Genomic DNA, 17,308 nt, shown 5'->3' with positions numbered 1-17,308 from the left:
TAAAATATGCTTTATTAGTTAAAAATAGTAAGAATGTTTTGGAATATTTTACATTAATTTCGTTTCCCACTTTTTCTTTACTTTTGCACAATTAATGATTTAGTTTTTGAGTTTCAAATATTTGGCCAAGCTTATCTACTTATTGAATTCAATTTCTTACTGGATGTGTGTACTGCTTTTTTGTTGCATTCATGGCATAAATTTTGTGGACGCATTTCTACAAAAACCGTGGATTCAGCATGTTGCAGAGTACTATGGCAAGAAAACTGAGTAATAGACTAAGCTGAGACTTGGTAGAAAATATCTGTTGTCCTACAAGGCTTGACTCTCTACTGTTACTTCAAGAAAATGTTATATTAACTATATGTGTTATACTTAAGAAGGCAGAAGGATACTCACTCCTCTGACGTGGCGAGATACTCCTCATTACCCCCGCAGAAATACTATCTAGATTGTGAATTCATCCATAGAATGACTACATATTATTCATTTTGTGGTTTCCCTAATATGTATTGAGTTTAAACTACATTGAATTCCCTGGAGTTTGACTAGAAGGTTGATTATCCAGTAGAGTTTCTTGTAAAAAATTCTTATAGCAGTGAACTATTCTGTATGGCAGATAAATCCTACCTGTGTATACTGATTTTCTTTTTTAGTACCATAGTTATACTCAGGTTACTCTTTTTTTTTTTTTTTGCTCATATAGACAAGACTACATAATGCTTTTTAGAAAGGGCCAATATCCTATTTGGAATAAAAACAGAACAGTTAGATGGTACCAGGGTCACCTTAAATTAACTTATCAGACTATCAACCAAATCAAAATATGATTTCAGATGTAATTAACCCATTTGCCTAGTGAGATGCAAAGGTGTGAGGATTTCTTGAACACATCTTTCTCTTATGTAGCAAATATCAACCTCCTGATACCTTTTGTAGTCAATTCACATACCATGACAATACATCCTAAATTTGCAGGTGTGATCTAACCAGCATAGGTTCACATAATTGGCATGACACGGAATTTTAAAAATATCAACTACCTCAGGAACTTTATTCATGTGAATCTGGAAGATCCTTTTTGGTATTTTAGCCCTTTCATAGATTCAGATGTCAAAGTATTTTTAGAATGGGTCTGTAAGGCATCATTATTTTGTAATTATAATCTTATTGATTGACAGCAAATGCTGTGTTCCATGAAAATGTTGCATTGAAGTGATCCTGGTTAGTGCTAGAGACAGACTGCTTAGATCTAAAGTCTCATGAGAAGAAAGAAAGAACTTAAAATCATTTTAAATTCACCAATATGACGATACAGGATCTCTCATAAAATGCTGAAAGGTTGTTTTTGCTGCCAGACTTTTAGCACTTCCATTTTATGTTCAAATGTTGTAAAGGTTGATTACTCATAAGTTAAAATGTTTGGTGCAAAATGTACTTTAAAAATATTTTCAGTGTTTTTTGGAAATTGTAGACATTTGATTTTGAAAAGTAGGCGAGAAATTTGGAAGGCTACAAGCCATATGATGGCTGATATTTCCCATGGAAAATATAATATGCAGCTGTGCTCTGCTGCATGGTAGAACAGGAGATTAAAATATGAGAAATTATAATACCGTTTGATGATGATATTAATGTCACTGAATCAAATAAAGTATGTGATATATCATAAGTTAATAGAACACTTAATTATTGATTAGAGCCTACATCACCTTTTAAATTATTCGCATGTTTGGTCTTGCAAAGGGTCAAGGGTGACTCGTAACAACAGAACTATTCTCCTTTCAAAAAGTTAACAGAAAGTTAATATCAAATTCTATGAGGTAGAGAGGGATTTGGGCTGACGTAGGTCAGGAGGAATGTAAAGAGATGTGTCATGTGTAGATTTGTGAGCTGTGGGCACCTGATTTTGTGTTTAACAGTATTTACGACCAAGATAAGTGAATGAAGAGCTATGTTCTTACGAACCTTAAGTTTATTTTGCTAAAATAAGTAAGAAAATTCAAATTCAAATTAAGCTATATAGTCTTGCAAATTTCAGATCTCTGAGGGGTGTGCATTAATAAGTATTCAAAAGTATTTTGTCATTTAATTACTATTATATGAATTTTTATGTAATTGAATTATTCTTGAATGTTGAGAAACTGTCTTTACTAGGCTAAACATTCCCTTAGTGATCTCGTTACCCAATTCCTTTGTGTTCCACTCTCAGTGTCTGAATTGTCACCAATATGTGGAGTCCAAATTATGAAATACAAAGCTTTACCAGAATTCTGATGATTTTGAAGGAAGAAAATTACAGCAAGTTTTGATCAATTCTCTCCTATTAGTGATTAATTCAATGAACCGCTTGAATTTCTTATTTCCTCGTAGAACTGTATGTACATGAAGGATAGATACAATATTTAGTACAATCTATAGTGAGACATGAAGGGAAGGAGATTATGAGAAAAGAATAAAACTTTATTATAAAAATGCTAGTTAACAAAGATTTGACACAAAAGCAATATGATAAGTTTTCAGAAAATCAAACAATGAATTTCGTATGAAACCTCACGTTGGCAAAGCAGTTATGTGAATACCAATTTTTTTTAATCTAAAACAAAGCATTTTGAAGTAGTTTCATGAATAATGTACTGAACCTTTTTCACACAATGAAATGAACATCACAGTGAGAAAATTATTCCAAAATTGTAAAGTTAAGTGAAGCTTGCATTATAAGGCCAATAATACTCAATAGGGTATTTTCTCATGAATTTACACTATAGAATGTTTTTATTCTGGAATTTGGATGATATCATAGTCATTCAACAAATACAGAGAGTAAGTGATTTTTAAAATCTTTCAGGAAATTAGTTCTTTAATTTCATCTACATGTATGTAAAATAACCAAACCTATGTCTTATGCATATAATGTCATTCTAATATATTGTTCATGATCATAATATTTATATAGAATCCATTTTGCTTGGCCGATTGATTTGGCTTGGCCTACAAATTAGTACAGTCCCTCTCAACCTTGACACTTCTGTGTACCCTCAGCTCCTTCCTGGAGTACTGAAATAGCATCCTAACTGCTATCTCTCATATAGTCTTGACCCCATCTATAAATCCTAATTTCAGCATTTGGAGCAACCTTTTAGAAAAGTCAATTAAATCATCTCACCTCTTCACTAAAACTCCTCTCATTCTACCAAGAGTAAATTCCAAACCTTTTAACCTTGACCTACATAACTGGACCATGCCTCCCTCGCCCATTTCAATTCAGCTTTGCTCTTGTAGCTCCAGGCAAGCTAGCTCTGTCTTAGTTCTTGAATGTAATAAGCTTTCAAGTCCCTCAGTGTCTACTTATTTACTGTTCCCTCTGTATTAGTCCATTCTGGCATTGCTATAAAGAAGTACCTGACATTGGATAATTTATAAAGAAAAGAGATTTAGTTGGTTCACGGTTCTGCAGGCTGTTCAGGAAGCATAGTAGCTTCTGCTTCTGGGGCGGCCTCAGGAAGCTTCTAATCATGGCAGAAGGCAGACGGGGAGCGAGGTGTCTCAGGCGGTGGGAGCAAGGGCAAGAGAGACAGCAAGTGGGGAGGTGCTGCACACTTTTAAACAACCAGATCTCGTGAGAGCTCACTATCGCGAGAACAGCATCAAGGGGATGGTGCTAAACCGTTAATGAGAAACACTGTGATCCAATCACCTGCCACCAGGCCCCACCTCTAACATTAGGGATTACAATCCAACTTGAGATTTCGTGGAGACATGAATTTAAACCATATCACTATCTGACTGGAATGTGCTTTGCTCCTGCTTCTACTTCCGTTTTCTGAGCAATCAGACAGTTATTCATTAACTCATTCATTCATTCACTCACTCACTCACTCATTTGTTTATTTATGTATTAAATTATTCAGTGATTCTCAATTCTGGGTGGTTTTGCCGTCCAGGGGTTATTTCACCAAGTCCGAAGAGATTCCTAGTGGCATAACTAAAAGAAGAGATGTTTGCTACTGGTGTCTAGTGGGTAGAGACCAGGGATGTTGCTAAACATGTAATAATGTTCAGGTCAACCCACCATAATAAAGAATCATCTTGTGCAAAATCACAGTAGCACCAAGACTGAGAATCTCTGCAATACGTCAACATCCCTTCTAGGTGCCAGGAATATGACAGTGAACCAAATGAATATGGTGTAAACTTTCACAAACTAATCCATTAAGGAGAAGATAGTCAATAAGCTGGCTAACAAACAATTAAATGTATACTTTCAAATTATGTTGAGTGCTCTCATGGACAAGGGGACAAGAGAGTGGCCAGTGAAACCTAATTTAGAGCAGGTGGTGTTGGGGGAGGTGGTGTTTATGCTAAGACCCAAAGAATGAAAGAAAGACTCAGCCACAACTTAAATATATAGTAAACATTTATTGAATATCAATAGCAAAAACTTGCATTTTTCTCAACCATGTCTTTTTATGGTAACTGGAAATTGTTCAAATTATTTTTTAGAATCTTTTAATCATAGATTCTTTGCTAAGGGGATTAGTCTAGCATTTTTCTCTTGTGAGCAACTAAGTTCTCACCAAGTTAGTGAATCCTATGTCTTATGTACTTCCTACTTATTACTATGAAATTATCTAAAAAATGCTCATAGGGTTCCTAATGTAGTTGAAAAGCAAACTGTTGCTGCATCTCTAATCAGTAACAAAACTTGTATTTCTGTCGCAAAATAATGTAAAATTTTATAGTACTTTTTACATATTTATTTAAAACAATTTTAAGTAAGATTGTTTCTTTGTGGAAGGTCATATGGTCCCAATATAGGGATGTGTACAGAAATACATATATACATACAACAACACAATGTTAAACCTAGCAAAAGAGTGGAGTCTCTTTCTTTTCTTTTTCTTACCTTTTGAGCAATGAGACAAGCAACATATTATGCCTAGTCACTTGAATCATACACCATTAAAACATTATGGGCTGAGTGCAGTGGCTCATGTCTGTAATCCCAGCACTTTGGAAGGCCAAGGCAGGTGGATTACCTGAGGTCAGGAGTTCAAGACCAGCCTGGCCAACATGGTGAAACCCTGTCTCTACCAAAAATACAAAAATTAGCCGGGCGTGGTGGTGGATGCCTGTAATCCCAGCTACTTGGGAGGCTGAGGCAGGAGAATTGCTTGAGCCCGGGAGGCAGAGGTTGCAGTGAGCAGAGATCCGCCATTGCACTCCAGCCTGGGTGACAGAGCGAGACTCCATCTCCAAAAAAAGAAAAAAAAATATGAAAAAAACCGTTTTTAATGTCAACTACTGCTTTGATGCTAATGTCTGTCAGTTCAGTGTCTATGACTTACCCTTTATTCTGCTCAAAACCTTCTTGAATTTTCCATTTGAATATCCCACAGGCTCTTGACCCCACTTATCCAAAATTAAACCTATCTTCCTCTCTACTACACCTCTTCTTATAATCTTTCTCTTGCTATTTCTAAACATTTAGTGGGCCAGATAAATACCCTAGGAGACAATGACTTGAAAGGGGTATGAAGTTTAGATAATGTTCGGCTTCTTGATCTGATACTGGTTAAATGGGTGCATTACATTTGTGAAAACTTACTGAGTCACTTATGACTTACAGATTTTCTCTATATATTTTATATTTTAAGAAAAAAGATTACATATAAATTCTAGAAGCCAAGCTACACCTTTCCCTCTTATTCATCCAGCACATTTACTGAGACAGCTAGATTTTCATAATGACTGTCCATTGTTGAATATTTGCTATATCTTTGATATTGTTATCCATTGTTAACTTCCTTACCTGGTTTGACAGTTGAAAATTTCTGTGGTGCAGGTATTATTATTTCCATTTCACATATGAGCAAAAAGAGACTTAGAGTGGTTAAGTAACTTGTCTAAGTTCACACAACAACAAAGTGGCAGGAGTAGAGTTTGAATTCGAGTCAATATTTATAATCACTATGATATCTTGCTTCTCGTGTTCCAGTCGCATTAAAACTATGAATGCCACTCCCACTCCTTACTCCACATCCACATCCTTACTATCTGGCTTCACTTTAGATCTTCAGATCTTCTTTCCTATATTATAATGATAATATCATAAGAAATCCAGTGCAGTTTAGTCTATTCCAAAGTCAGTCTAAATACTGCCAGGATTAGTGTTCATTCCACAATATAAATCTGATTGTGTAGTTTACTTAAAATCCATTAACACAGCCGTTAGCAACCTTAGCTACATGTGAAAATCACCAGGCTCCACCCAAGATAAATTAAATCAGAATCTCTGGGTATGAGGGACTGGGAGTGAGCATTTTAAGAAAGCTCCCTGGGTAACTGTAATGCTCAGCTAGGCTTAGAAACCAATGCTTTAACGTTTCCCTACAGCTTTTATTATAAAAATAAACCCCTCAGCATTGCACAAAATGCCCTTTGTAATTTGGTTTTTGCCTTCCTCTACCTCGCCTCCTCTGCTGTAATTCCCTTCTTCTCCCACTTTTTCCCCACCCTACGTACATACATTTTATTGCAATTATTCAAAAGTCTTTGTTTCTTCTGAAGAGTTATGATTTTTATACTGTACCCTTACACATACCAGTCTTCCCCTCTAAATGGTTAGTTACATTATGTTTGTACTTAATCCTTTTAGTTGCTGATAATAAATGAAAATTTCTTTTTAGTTTCTTTTTTTTTTTTTTTTGAGGCTGAGTCTCACTCTGTCGCCCAGGCTGGGCTGCAACCTGGGCTGCAACCTCTGCCTCCCAGGTTCAAGGGATTCTCTTGCCTCAGCCTCCTGAGTAGCTGGGACTACAGGCATGAGCCACCAAGCCCAGCTAATTTTTGTATTTTTAGTAGAGATGGGGTTTCATCATGTTGGCCAGGCTGGTCTCAAACTCCTGACCTCGGGTGATCCACCCGCCTTGGCCTCCCAAAGTGCTGGGATTACAGGTGTGAACCACCGCACCTGGCCAAATTTCTTTATAGTTTCTTGACTTGTTTTTAATTTAGAAAATTTCCCACGTATATAGACACCATACAATTTATAATGTAAAGCTGTTTTCCTATATCAATCATGCTTTACCTTTTTTTTCTTTCTCCTATATATGCTGCTTCCTGGAAGATCTAGGAGCTGACAAGTGTCTTTTTATCTTGCTTTGCAAATCTAATCTTTTGCCATTTCTTTTTATAGAAATGAAAGCTTGTATCATGCATACTAAAGATGGCTTCTTCTTTGGGCTGTAGGGCCATTTAATGAGTTATATTGAACTGAATGCTTTATAAGAGTTCAAATTAGTACATTGGGATACTCCTATGCCAGGGATGGATTAATATATCTGTCCACATATGTACACAAAAATGTGTGTTGCTAATTTCCAAATTAGAGAATACTTATTTTGAATTATCAGCATCTATGACATATTTTGCATGTGGTATGTATTTGGTTAATTAAACTGAGTTACCACTTGTTTTATCAAAATTTGGTGTCTTTCTAAATATATCATGAATATTTTTCTTCTAATGCACCTCGCTTTCTGCTGGAACTATAGAAACACTTTGTAAATTTTTACTTGTGACCACTCGAACATTTACAGGACATTTTACCTGAAAATTTTTTCTAAGTCAGCAAAGAAAATGTCCATGTTTCTGTGTGTGTGTGTGTGTGTGTGTGTGTGTGTGTGTGTGTGTTTGTGTGTGTGTGTGTGATGCTTGCTTATGAGGAATTAATTTTGTCTATGGTTCTTTATTTTGCTATTGCACTCTTAACATTCGTATGATATGTATTATTACCCTATAAATACTTACACAATATATTCTTACAAAAATTAATACAAAGATTGGCCAAAATGTAATAGCATATGTTTTTGTAAATAAAATATCCATATACAGTCATAATAAAACTGAAGAGCGATTTTATACTTTTCCATAAAGCCAAAGATTAAGGGTATAATCACTGCTTATAATTTACTAGGAAACTATAAAACAGATAAAAGTAGATGAAAGGATATTACAAATATCTCAATAAGTCATCCTCCGCAACTGACCCCTTGCTGTACACATGTTCAGACACTCTATACTAAACTCTGTTTATTTTTCTATTTTATAATTTTCTATATGATTGTAATTCAGCGTTTTCCTATAATATTATTAGTAGTGATACCAACAGATATTACATTTTATGAAAAATTTTAAAAAGGGCACATGTTACACAAAACTAGGTTTTGAAACAGCTGCTTATAATGCTGATATTTAGCATATGACTAGGTGGAATATGGACTTTTTAATGAATATTTTTTCAAAGTTAGGCAATTTCTCATCAGTCAGTTTCAAAAGCAAAGTTAAAATTTGTATTTCAAAAAACTGGGTATGTTTGAAAATTGTATTTAATAATGGATTTTGAGAGTTCTCAATAGCAAATTGCTTGGCAGACTGTAGTTTAAGAAGTAATTATTTTGAAGAGAAGTTGAATGCAGGTACTTTCAAAGTGTTAAAATTTTTAAAGAAGAAAATTAACCTTTTCAGACTGTACACTTGTTCATCTTTATATTCTTTTCCCTTTAAAAAAGAATTGTAGTAAGAAGGGAGATTACCTTCTGTCATTGATACAAATTTTCCACAGTATATATGCTGTGTATCACATTTGTATAATATGCATTTTCTATCAATTTTAAAAATTACATGTTACTACTATTTAACTCTGACTTAATTATTTTAAATATAAAATAATTCATTCTTTTATAAATAATCAAAACTATAGCTTTACTTTTCTTTCAAAATATACCACTGACTACATTACAGATTAGATTTTTTTTTTAGTATACCAAACATATTTTCATCTTTTGGAGTTATTGGAAGAGTAGCTGCTTTTACTGCCTTACATTTTAGATTTCTCTATATAACAAGCATTTTCATCATTTTGGCTTATGAGTAATTCTTAATAAATAATAATACAATATTTACAAATGAGATGTCATTTGCAATTTTAACACTTCATAATTTTAACAAAATATCTTTACTTTGAGTTTTTACTTTCCTTTTGGTGTGACATTTTGACCTCCGATGTGATCTTCATTTAAAGGAAATATCAACGAAAATTCCTTTTTTCCATTTGCTATAGATGTACATATAAGATTTACATGTGTAAGGAATATAGAGCAATAATGAATTGAGCTATTCCTCATAATCACTTCACTTAAGAAATAGGGGGCTGGGTGTGGTGGCTTGTGCTTGTAATCCCAGAGTTTTGGGAGGCTGAGGTGGTAGGATTGCTTGTGTCCAGGAGTTTGAGTCCAGCCTAACCAACATATCAAGACATTAAGTCTATGAAAAAATTAAAAAATTATGTGGGCATAGTGGCATGCACCTATAGTCGTAGCTACTCAGGAGGCTGAGGCAGGTGAATGGCTTGAGCCCAGAAATTCAAGGTTAGAATGAGAGCTATGATAGTGCCACTAAACTTCAGCCTGGGCAACAGAGTGAGGGCCCTTCTCTTAAAGAAAAATAGACTAGAATATGACTAATACTCTAGAAGCCCTCCTCCACATGCCACTCTTCCCAAATGCACCACTATTCTCTCTTCCCAATTTTCATTTTTGTATTTATTATTCCTATTCATACCAACACAATTTTACCAGATGTGTATGTGTTTTCAGCAAATATTTTTAGTTTATTATGCACTTAATTGACACTATGGAAGAACAGCTTTTAAGATATTATTCCAACTTAGGGAATTTTAAGGAAATAAGATCTTTGTATATAAAAAGTTAAATAGGAATACCGATTTGCTTTTGATTAGTGTTAAATCACATAAGTTTAAATTTGTAGGAGATCATAGAGATCAGAAAGCCCAATGGTTCCCAAACTTTCTTTTTTTATTAACAAAACCTCTTTTAAAAATATATAGCATAAGAAAGACAGAACCATAAAACTGAAATTATGGCAGCTCAACTGAATTGTGAGTTTCAACTGAACTCAATTTCAAACCCACAAATAAGTCAAACTCTTACTTTACTGAGAATATATTTGGACCACACAGTTTAAAAAACATGTTTAAATTTATTTAGCTTATTTATACCAGAACCAATATAAGAATCCATAACATTCTGCATTAGAATTAAGTACAAACACTTTTTCTTTCTTTCTTTTTCTTTTTCTTTTATTTTTTTTTTTTGAGACGGAGTCTTGCTCTGTTGTCCAGGCTGGAGTGCAGTGGCGCGATCTCAGCTCACTGCAACCTCTGCCTCCCAGGTTCAAGTGATTCTTCTGCCTCAGCCTCCTGAGTAGCTGGGACTACAGGCACGTGCCACCACGACCAGCTAATTTTTGTATTTTTAGTAGAGACCGGGGTTTCACCATGTTGGTCAGTATGGTCTCGATCTCTTGATCTCGTGATCCGCCCACCTCAGCCTCCCAAAGTGCTGTGATTGCAGGCGTGAGCCACCGCACCCGGCCGTAGAATTAAGTACAAACACTTTCTATGATATTATACTAAATTCAAAACAGGAACTCAAAATGATACAAACTGAACTGAAATAAAATAAAATAATACAGTGAATGGAGTCCACAATTAAAATACCTGCAAGGACCTGAAAGGGAATGGAAATAGGTGAAGCAAAGATCTAAATGCATACGGACATTGTGTAAATTGGAAAGAATACTGGCAAATGGCATGCCTGTGCCCAGTCTAAAATGGGCAACTGCTAATCAATTCAATCTAGCAGTGTCCATGTCAGAATGTAGACCTGTTTTTGGCCAGATATTTTATTTTTCAAGAGGAACTTAAGAATCTGGAGTTGTATGTAAAACATCCCAGTGCACTATATATCTGCCTCATAAGTTGAGCACTTTTTTTAATGTGTGCATGTTGTCTACTTGTGAATCCCAAGCACCTGGAACAGTGCCTGATATATAGTAGGCAATGATGTATATTTGGTGGGTAACTGGAAAAAGGTTTTCCAATTAAAAATTCTGTGCAAGCCTGAGGTAGGAAGTGGGAGGACTTATTTCCCAGTCCCCAGAGGATAAAGTGAAGAAACTGGCAGGTAGCAGCAGGCAGCAACCAACGTAAGTGAGAAAAACAGCAGAAACCAGCAGATGGCAACAAAAGTGATCCCCAGCAGCCCTCATTGCATATTAGCAGAAGCCACTCCCACCAGCACCATGACAGTTTACAAAGGACATGGCAATAACCCAGAAGTTACCACCCCTTTCCTAGAAAGTTCTAAATAACCTGTCTCTCAATTTGCATTAATCTGCCGCTTAATTTACATGTAATTGAAAGTGGGTATAAATGGATATAAATACAGTAGCCAGCAGCCAGTACCCTGCCAACTTTGGAGGCACTGCCTATGAGTTGTCCCTACTTCACAGAGCGCAGTAATGTTCACTAAAAAATAGCTGTTTAACGCCACTGGCTCGCCCTTGAATTCTTTCCTAGGCAAAGCCAAGAATCCTCCCAGGCCAAGCACTGATTTGGGGGCTTAACCTGTCCTGTATCAAATTAGCCAAATGTATCTCAGGCCTGAATTAGATCAATGGCTACCAGTTCAAATCTTTTGTTTTCGATATTAGAGAGGCAGGAAGTGACTCTCTACTGTGTAGCATGATACTCAGAGCCCAGGAACTTCTTCAGAATCCCAATTTGACTTCCAAAACTCCAGTGTCTTGCTTTTATTTACTCTTGTGGGTGGCAGGAAGGGAAGGGACCATATCTCCTTAGCAAAACATCTTGTCAGAACACGGTCCATAACACAAATTATTAATTAAAGACTTACGTGGAGGCTCAAATATAGAGCCAAAGCATAACCATTTAACAATTATCCTTCAAAGCAATTTTATTCTTGGCTTTTGGTGGAAAAAAAATCTTAAAAATAAAATGATAATTCTACATATGGGATTTGTGATGATATTTAGCAAGGATATGCTTTATTGCCTGACATCCCCTTTATTTTGGCAGAATAGTATGAGATTCTCATTACGTTTCCATTTGCTGCGGAAAGTGGAGAAAAGTTCAGAGGGGGAAGACTAATCAGAAAAATGGTTGTCTACTAATCCATTGAACTAAGCCTTCTAAACAGTCATGCTCTTCTTAATAGTATGAACACACATTTTGTATTGATTGCAGAGAATAAAGAAAAAGAAATGACGTGTTTTGAACTTTAAAATGGAAAAAATGAATACAAAATCCAGATAAGCCTTTGGGCATACCAACTTTTTCGACTTGTATTATGTAACAACAGTTGGCAAATGATTTCAAGTTGCTAAAGCATAGAAAATGATATTTATTTGATGAAAGCTAATAAATCAGACAGAACCATTAATGGATAATTTGGATTGAACAAGTATGAAAGATTCCACCAGTAAGAACCCTCCTACCTAAAACTATGGGGTTTTTAAATGAAAGACTCTCATAATGTCATAGATTTTCTCTACCTGTGCTTTATCTGAAAATAAAAATCACAGCTTTTCCCTTCACCTCTTCATTCTCTACTCCTCCTTACATTTCCCCTTTCCTTCTTCTTCCTTCTCCTTCCTTTACTCTTTGTTCTTTTTATTCCTGTTTGTTCTGATTACCTGTGATGTTTTCTAAAAACATTAAAATTTTGGTCACCATTAATATTTTTTACAATGAATTAAGAAATTTATCTCAGAAACTAGATTTGAACCAAAGCCTTGTTTTGAACTTCTAATAAGTAGACTGAGGAACAAGCACTATTTTAAGGGCATATTTAATATGCAAAATAAAAAAACGCATAAAATGCCCAGTCGTTAATGAAAAAAATATATATTTTTGTAATTGCTGTTATTCCGGTGCTTGAAGGCCCATGTTAAAGTATCACTGGAGAAGATAAAAAGCATACTTCCTCAATGTGAAAACCCTCAAAAGAAAGGGCTATAAACACTTTGTCCTGAATATTTGTTGTTTCAACTGCTGACGTTTAACTTTTCATCTTACAGCAATTCAGGTTCTGTGTACCACAGTGTTGTTGAATCTTTGAATCTGAAAAATATTTTCCTTGCAGCTGTGATAATAATCTATCTCCTGATAATGCATTTAATGTGGCAAAGACAGTTTTCTTAAACACAGTGAAAACTAAGTGTTCATTTTGTCATTGTAAAATGAGACATGTTTAGTTGCTCCAAATTTTAACTTGGGTAACCTTGAGACATAGCTGCACATTTAACATCCTATATTTTGCTTGTCTTGCAGTCAGGTGAATTATCTTAGTTACTGGAGTGTTACGTGACACCAATTGTTTTGTTACCACTGCTTTAAAAATAGCTCTATCCCTAGACCCCCTCAGTAGTGTGTCTTTCAGGGCCCCGATTTTTTTCTAATCTATAGATTAGCCCTCAAGGCAACGTGGCCTCTTTCTGTTTACTTCTCATTATTCCTGTAATTCCAATTCTACATGTGACTCTTTGCTTTATTTTAAAACAGTTGTGCATTACTGATGAGCCTTGAAGTCACCAGGGGTGGCTGGTGTCAATAGTGAGTCTGTACATGGCTATTTTTATCCATAAAGCAGTTTACTTTCTGTATGATGAAAGGCGTTAAAGTAAAACCTGCCTCCTATTATACCCTAGGGGTGTAATCAAGAGGGATTTGATCATAGCATACCAATTAAGCAGGCTACAGCAGACTGCTCTGGGTTGTACTAAGGAGTAGGGTGTTCTCCACAGATTTTTGAACCCTTTATTGCAAAAGCATCAGGGCACAGCACATCTAATTCTTTTCATCGCACAGCTGTGTACATAAACCTCGGTATACAGTTTCTGCTCAGAGGCTGTGCTCTTAGATTTAATTTTCTTATAAGTCATTACAGCCGTGATCATTCATTTAAACCTCGGCAAGATAAGCATTACTAGTTCCCAGTAAACTAGATGATCTCTTCCTCTACACTGTATTTTCTCTTATGAACAATTATAAGATTACAAGACTAGCAATGTTGCTTATTTACACTACACTACACTACACTACACTACACACACACACACACACGTTCATTCCAAGCCAGCAGCCAGCTCAGCATCCTTAAAAGCTCTCAACCTCAGCCGAATATATAAATATCAGAATTCTCTCTACCACCCTCAATTAGAAAATGTTCCAGTTCTGCTTTTAAACTTCCACTCCAATTCTTCTTGCTAAGGCCTGGAAGCCTCAAGGTTTCTTGTATTGCCTTATATACACCTGGATTATTCCTCTCTGTTGAAAACTATGTCCCATTGGAATGGGAGTGTCTGACCAGCTGGTGCCCAAGAATGCTCTCAGAAAACCATCTTCCACAAGCCAGAGCCAAAACCCAAACCCTTGACCCTTATCAACCTTGACGCCCAAAACTCCAGGTGTGGATTAGCACAGTAACCCGCAAACCCACTCCTACACGAAGGAAGATTTTTCTAGAACAACTACAGCTCTCCTTTTATATTTTTGGGTAATTCAGTTATGATGAACTGAACCCGAAGTATAAAGTATTTGCTCAGTTCAGTTCTTAATCTTTGTCATGGTATTACAATACTAAACCACTTGCTTTGTCACTTTCATATAGCTCATAAAAGAAAATATTACTGTATAAAATAGATTCTGTAGTCCTTCTCTTGTTGTTATGGACTGACTATTCGTGTTTGCCCCAAATTCATATGCTGAAGCCCTAAACCCCAATGGAACGATATTTGGAGATGGAACCTTTGGGAATTAATTAGGGTAAGATAAGCACATGCAGGTGGGGCTCTGATCTGGTGGCCTGTGTAAAGAAGACAGCAGAGAGCTTGCTCTTGCTTTGCCATGTGAGGACACAGGAGAAGGTTGTTGTTTACATATCAGGAGGAGAGCCCTCTCCAGAACTTGAACACGCTGGAACACTGACCTCGGACTTAAAGCCTCCAGAACTGTGAGAAAATAAATTTCTGTTGTTTAAGCTGCCCAGTCTATGGTATCTTGTTACAGCAGGCTGAAATGAGTAAGATACTTGTATTGTCCCTGCAGTTGACATCTGATTCTGTAAAAACACCCATGCATACACACACGTACACACAAAACAACAACATAACCAGTAAGATAGGTAATCAAGTATATGGTAAATGCACCTGATTGCAATAATGTGCGCATACCCTTAGAATGACCCTGTACTGCAGACACACCTGAATGTGTTTTCCGAGCTACGGAATCTGGGAGTAGCCCAGCAAGAGAGCCCTTCCTTGTCTATGAGGAACATCTGAGCTCCAAGTGCATCCCGTGGAACACGGGCCATGCATACAGCGGATTGAGGCCCTGAGTTTTGGGTTGGATGAAGGTTGCCAGGTGAACGTCATTAAGGGCAGGGTGTTAAGTAAAAATGCTATATAAACTGCATGCTGCCTGCAAGCAGCGTTGGTTTGCCCGCTCATCCCGCCGCCGTCATCACTACCACTGTGCTGCGAGGCTATCTTGTCCGGTCTGCCACCACTGAATTGTTTCTACAGGTAAGGCACTTCTCCTGTCCAGCCCACCACTACTGAATTCCCTCCCCTGTATGTAAACCTCTAATAAAACCCAATGTCTCGTTTGCTGGCTATGGGTTTCTTCCTCAGTCTCTTGAACCTGATGCCTTCCCTATTGAGGTTAATAGGGGTTCAGTACAACATCATGATGTGAACAAACACGTTTATTTGGGCAGATGTATTGGTTAGCTCTCAAAACAATAATATCAAGTAATAATCATTACTTCCAACTTAATGGTTTTAAATAGCATTAATTCTCACGGTCATGTGGGGTTTGGCTGACCTAAGTTGATATAGATTTGGTTCTGCATCAGGCTGGTAGTTGCTAGGCTTGGCTTTCAGCGGCAGGTTAGGTTTGGATTTCTTTGATGTGTCACGTACAGAGGCACACACTGGAATGGCACCGGCCACCCAGTGCGCGTTTTCATAGGTTGTCACTAGATAGCAAGCCCAAACATGCCAGCCCATCTCAAGGCTCTGCTCCTGTCATGTTTTCTTAACACCCCGTTGACCAAAGGATATTACATTTCCCACCATAGGCTAGATATGCCATTCTATTAAGTAGGAATGAAAAAATGGGGACCAATAAATCAACCTACAGTAGGAAAAGTAGGGGATTATTTAGTAGCACAAAGAGATGAGTTTCAGTGGGCTTGCTGCTTTTTTGTGGATATGGAAGAAATACCTAAAAAAAAAAAAAAAATTTCCAGCTCCACTACAATATTTAAGAAAAAACTTAGGTGTGTTCACAGTTTACTCCTTTGCTTAATAACTCCACTGTTTATCACAGCAAATTTAATCACCTCTGAGGGGTGTTAATGGCTTTGATAAGACAAAGAGTAAATTACTGAGGAGGAAGACGGTCACTTTCACATCCTGAGAGATGCTAACTGTGCAAGGTAATTCACATGTATCTTGTAAACATGTTTGCAAACATATATAGGAGATAGGTGGTATTCTCATTTGTTTAAGGAAAGAAATGGAAGACATGAGAGAATGAGTAATATGTTTAAGAGGACACAGCTGGAAACTATGGTATAATCTGGCTCTAAATACGGGCTTTTGTGTTACATTGAACAGAGATAAATTCAGCTTATGTTAAGGATGCATGGGGTAAAAAGGTCAAGAAACTGAACAACTGAATAACCAAATAAGTAGGCGAAACCATTTGGTTACTCAGTTGTCTGACCAACCGAATAATCAAAACAAAAATGTCACATTAGAAAACTACGATCAGTGTAATTTTATGAATAATTGAACTATTGAGACCATAGTGTAGCAGCTGATCTATCACGTCATGGGATTCCATCATTCATTCTCATGAATTAACTACTCTCAGTCCTTGCTTTTAGCATTACCTCTACTCCCTAATGATACATGATTTTTACTCTAACATAAACTTCCCAGGAGAAAATGTCTGATAAATATCATAAAATCATGAAAATATCTGATAAAGTCATCATCCTGCATCATGTGTGGGAGACTTAAGTTTGTAACTCTTCCCATTCCTTTAAGTTGGTTTTCAGCCTTGCTTACACGATCACTGTGGCCAGAGAGACAGAATGTGCCAAGCGTGTAGGCCTGAGCTGGGAAACAATGTCAATAAGTAATACACTATAGGGGATGAGAAGTTTGCCAAATAATACTTGGTATAATGTTATGAAAGAAAGGGGGCATTACAGGCCGGGTGGCTCACGCCTGTAATCCCAGCACTTCGGGAGGCTGAGGCGGGTGGATCACGAGGTCTAAGAGATCAAGACCATCCTGGCCAACATGGTGAAACCCCATCTCTACTACAAATACAAAAAAAATTAGCCGGGTG

The 17,308-nt window shown here is 36.6% G+C and overlaps 1 protein-coding gene across 14 annotated transcripts in view; it reads left to right on the top strand.

Moving 5' to 3' along the window:
- DMD (dystrophin) overlaps window positions 1–17,308 on the top strand; it is a 2,616,526-nt gene that overhangs the window by 830,168 nt on the left and 1,769,050 nt on the right. Inside the window, exon 1 of one of the 14 annotated variants that reach the window (XM_016943536.3) lies at window positions 15,378–15,468. The exons of the other annotated variants lie outside the window; for them this stretch is intronic. The gene's annotated coding sequence lies outside the window, so the exon portion shown is untranslated. Of the gene's footprint in view, window positions 1–15,377; window positions 15,469–17,308 lie in introns of those variants that run through there. 14 annotated transcript variants of the gene reach the window in all.

This window comes from Pan troglodytes, chromosome X, assembly GCF_028858775.2.
Source record: "Pan troglodytes isolate AG18354 chromosome X, NHGRI_mPanTro3-v2.0_pri, whole genome shotgun sequence".
Classification (NCBI taxonomy): domain Eukaryota; kingdom Metazoa; phylum Chordata; class Mammalia; order Primates; family Hominidae; genus Pan; species Pan troglodytes.
Note: the sequence above shows the minus strand (reverse complement) of the source record. Positions and strands in the feature narration are given on the sequence as shown.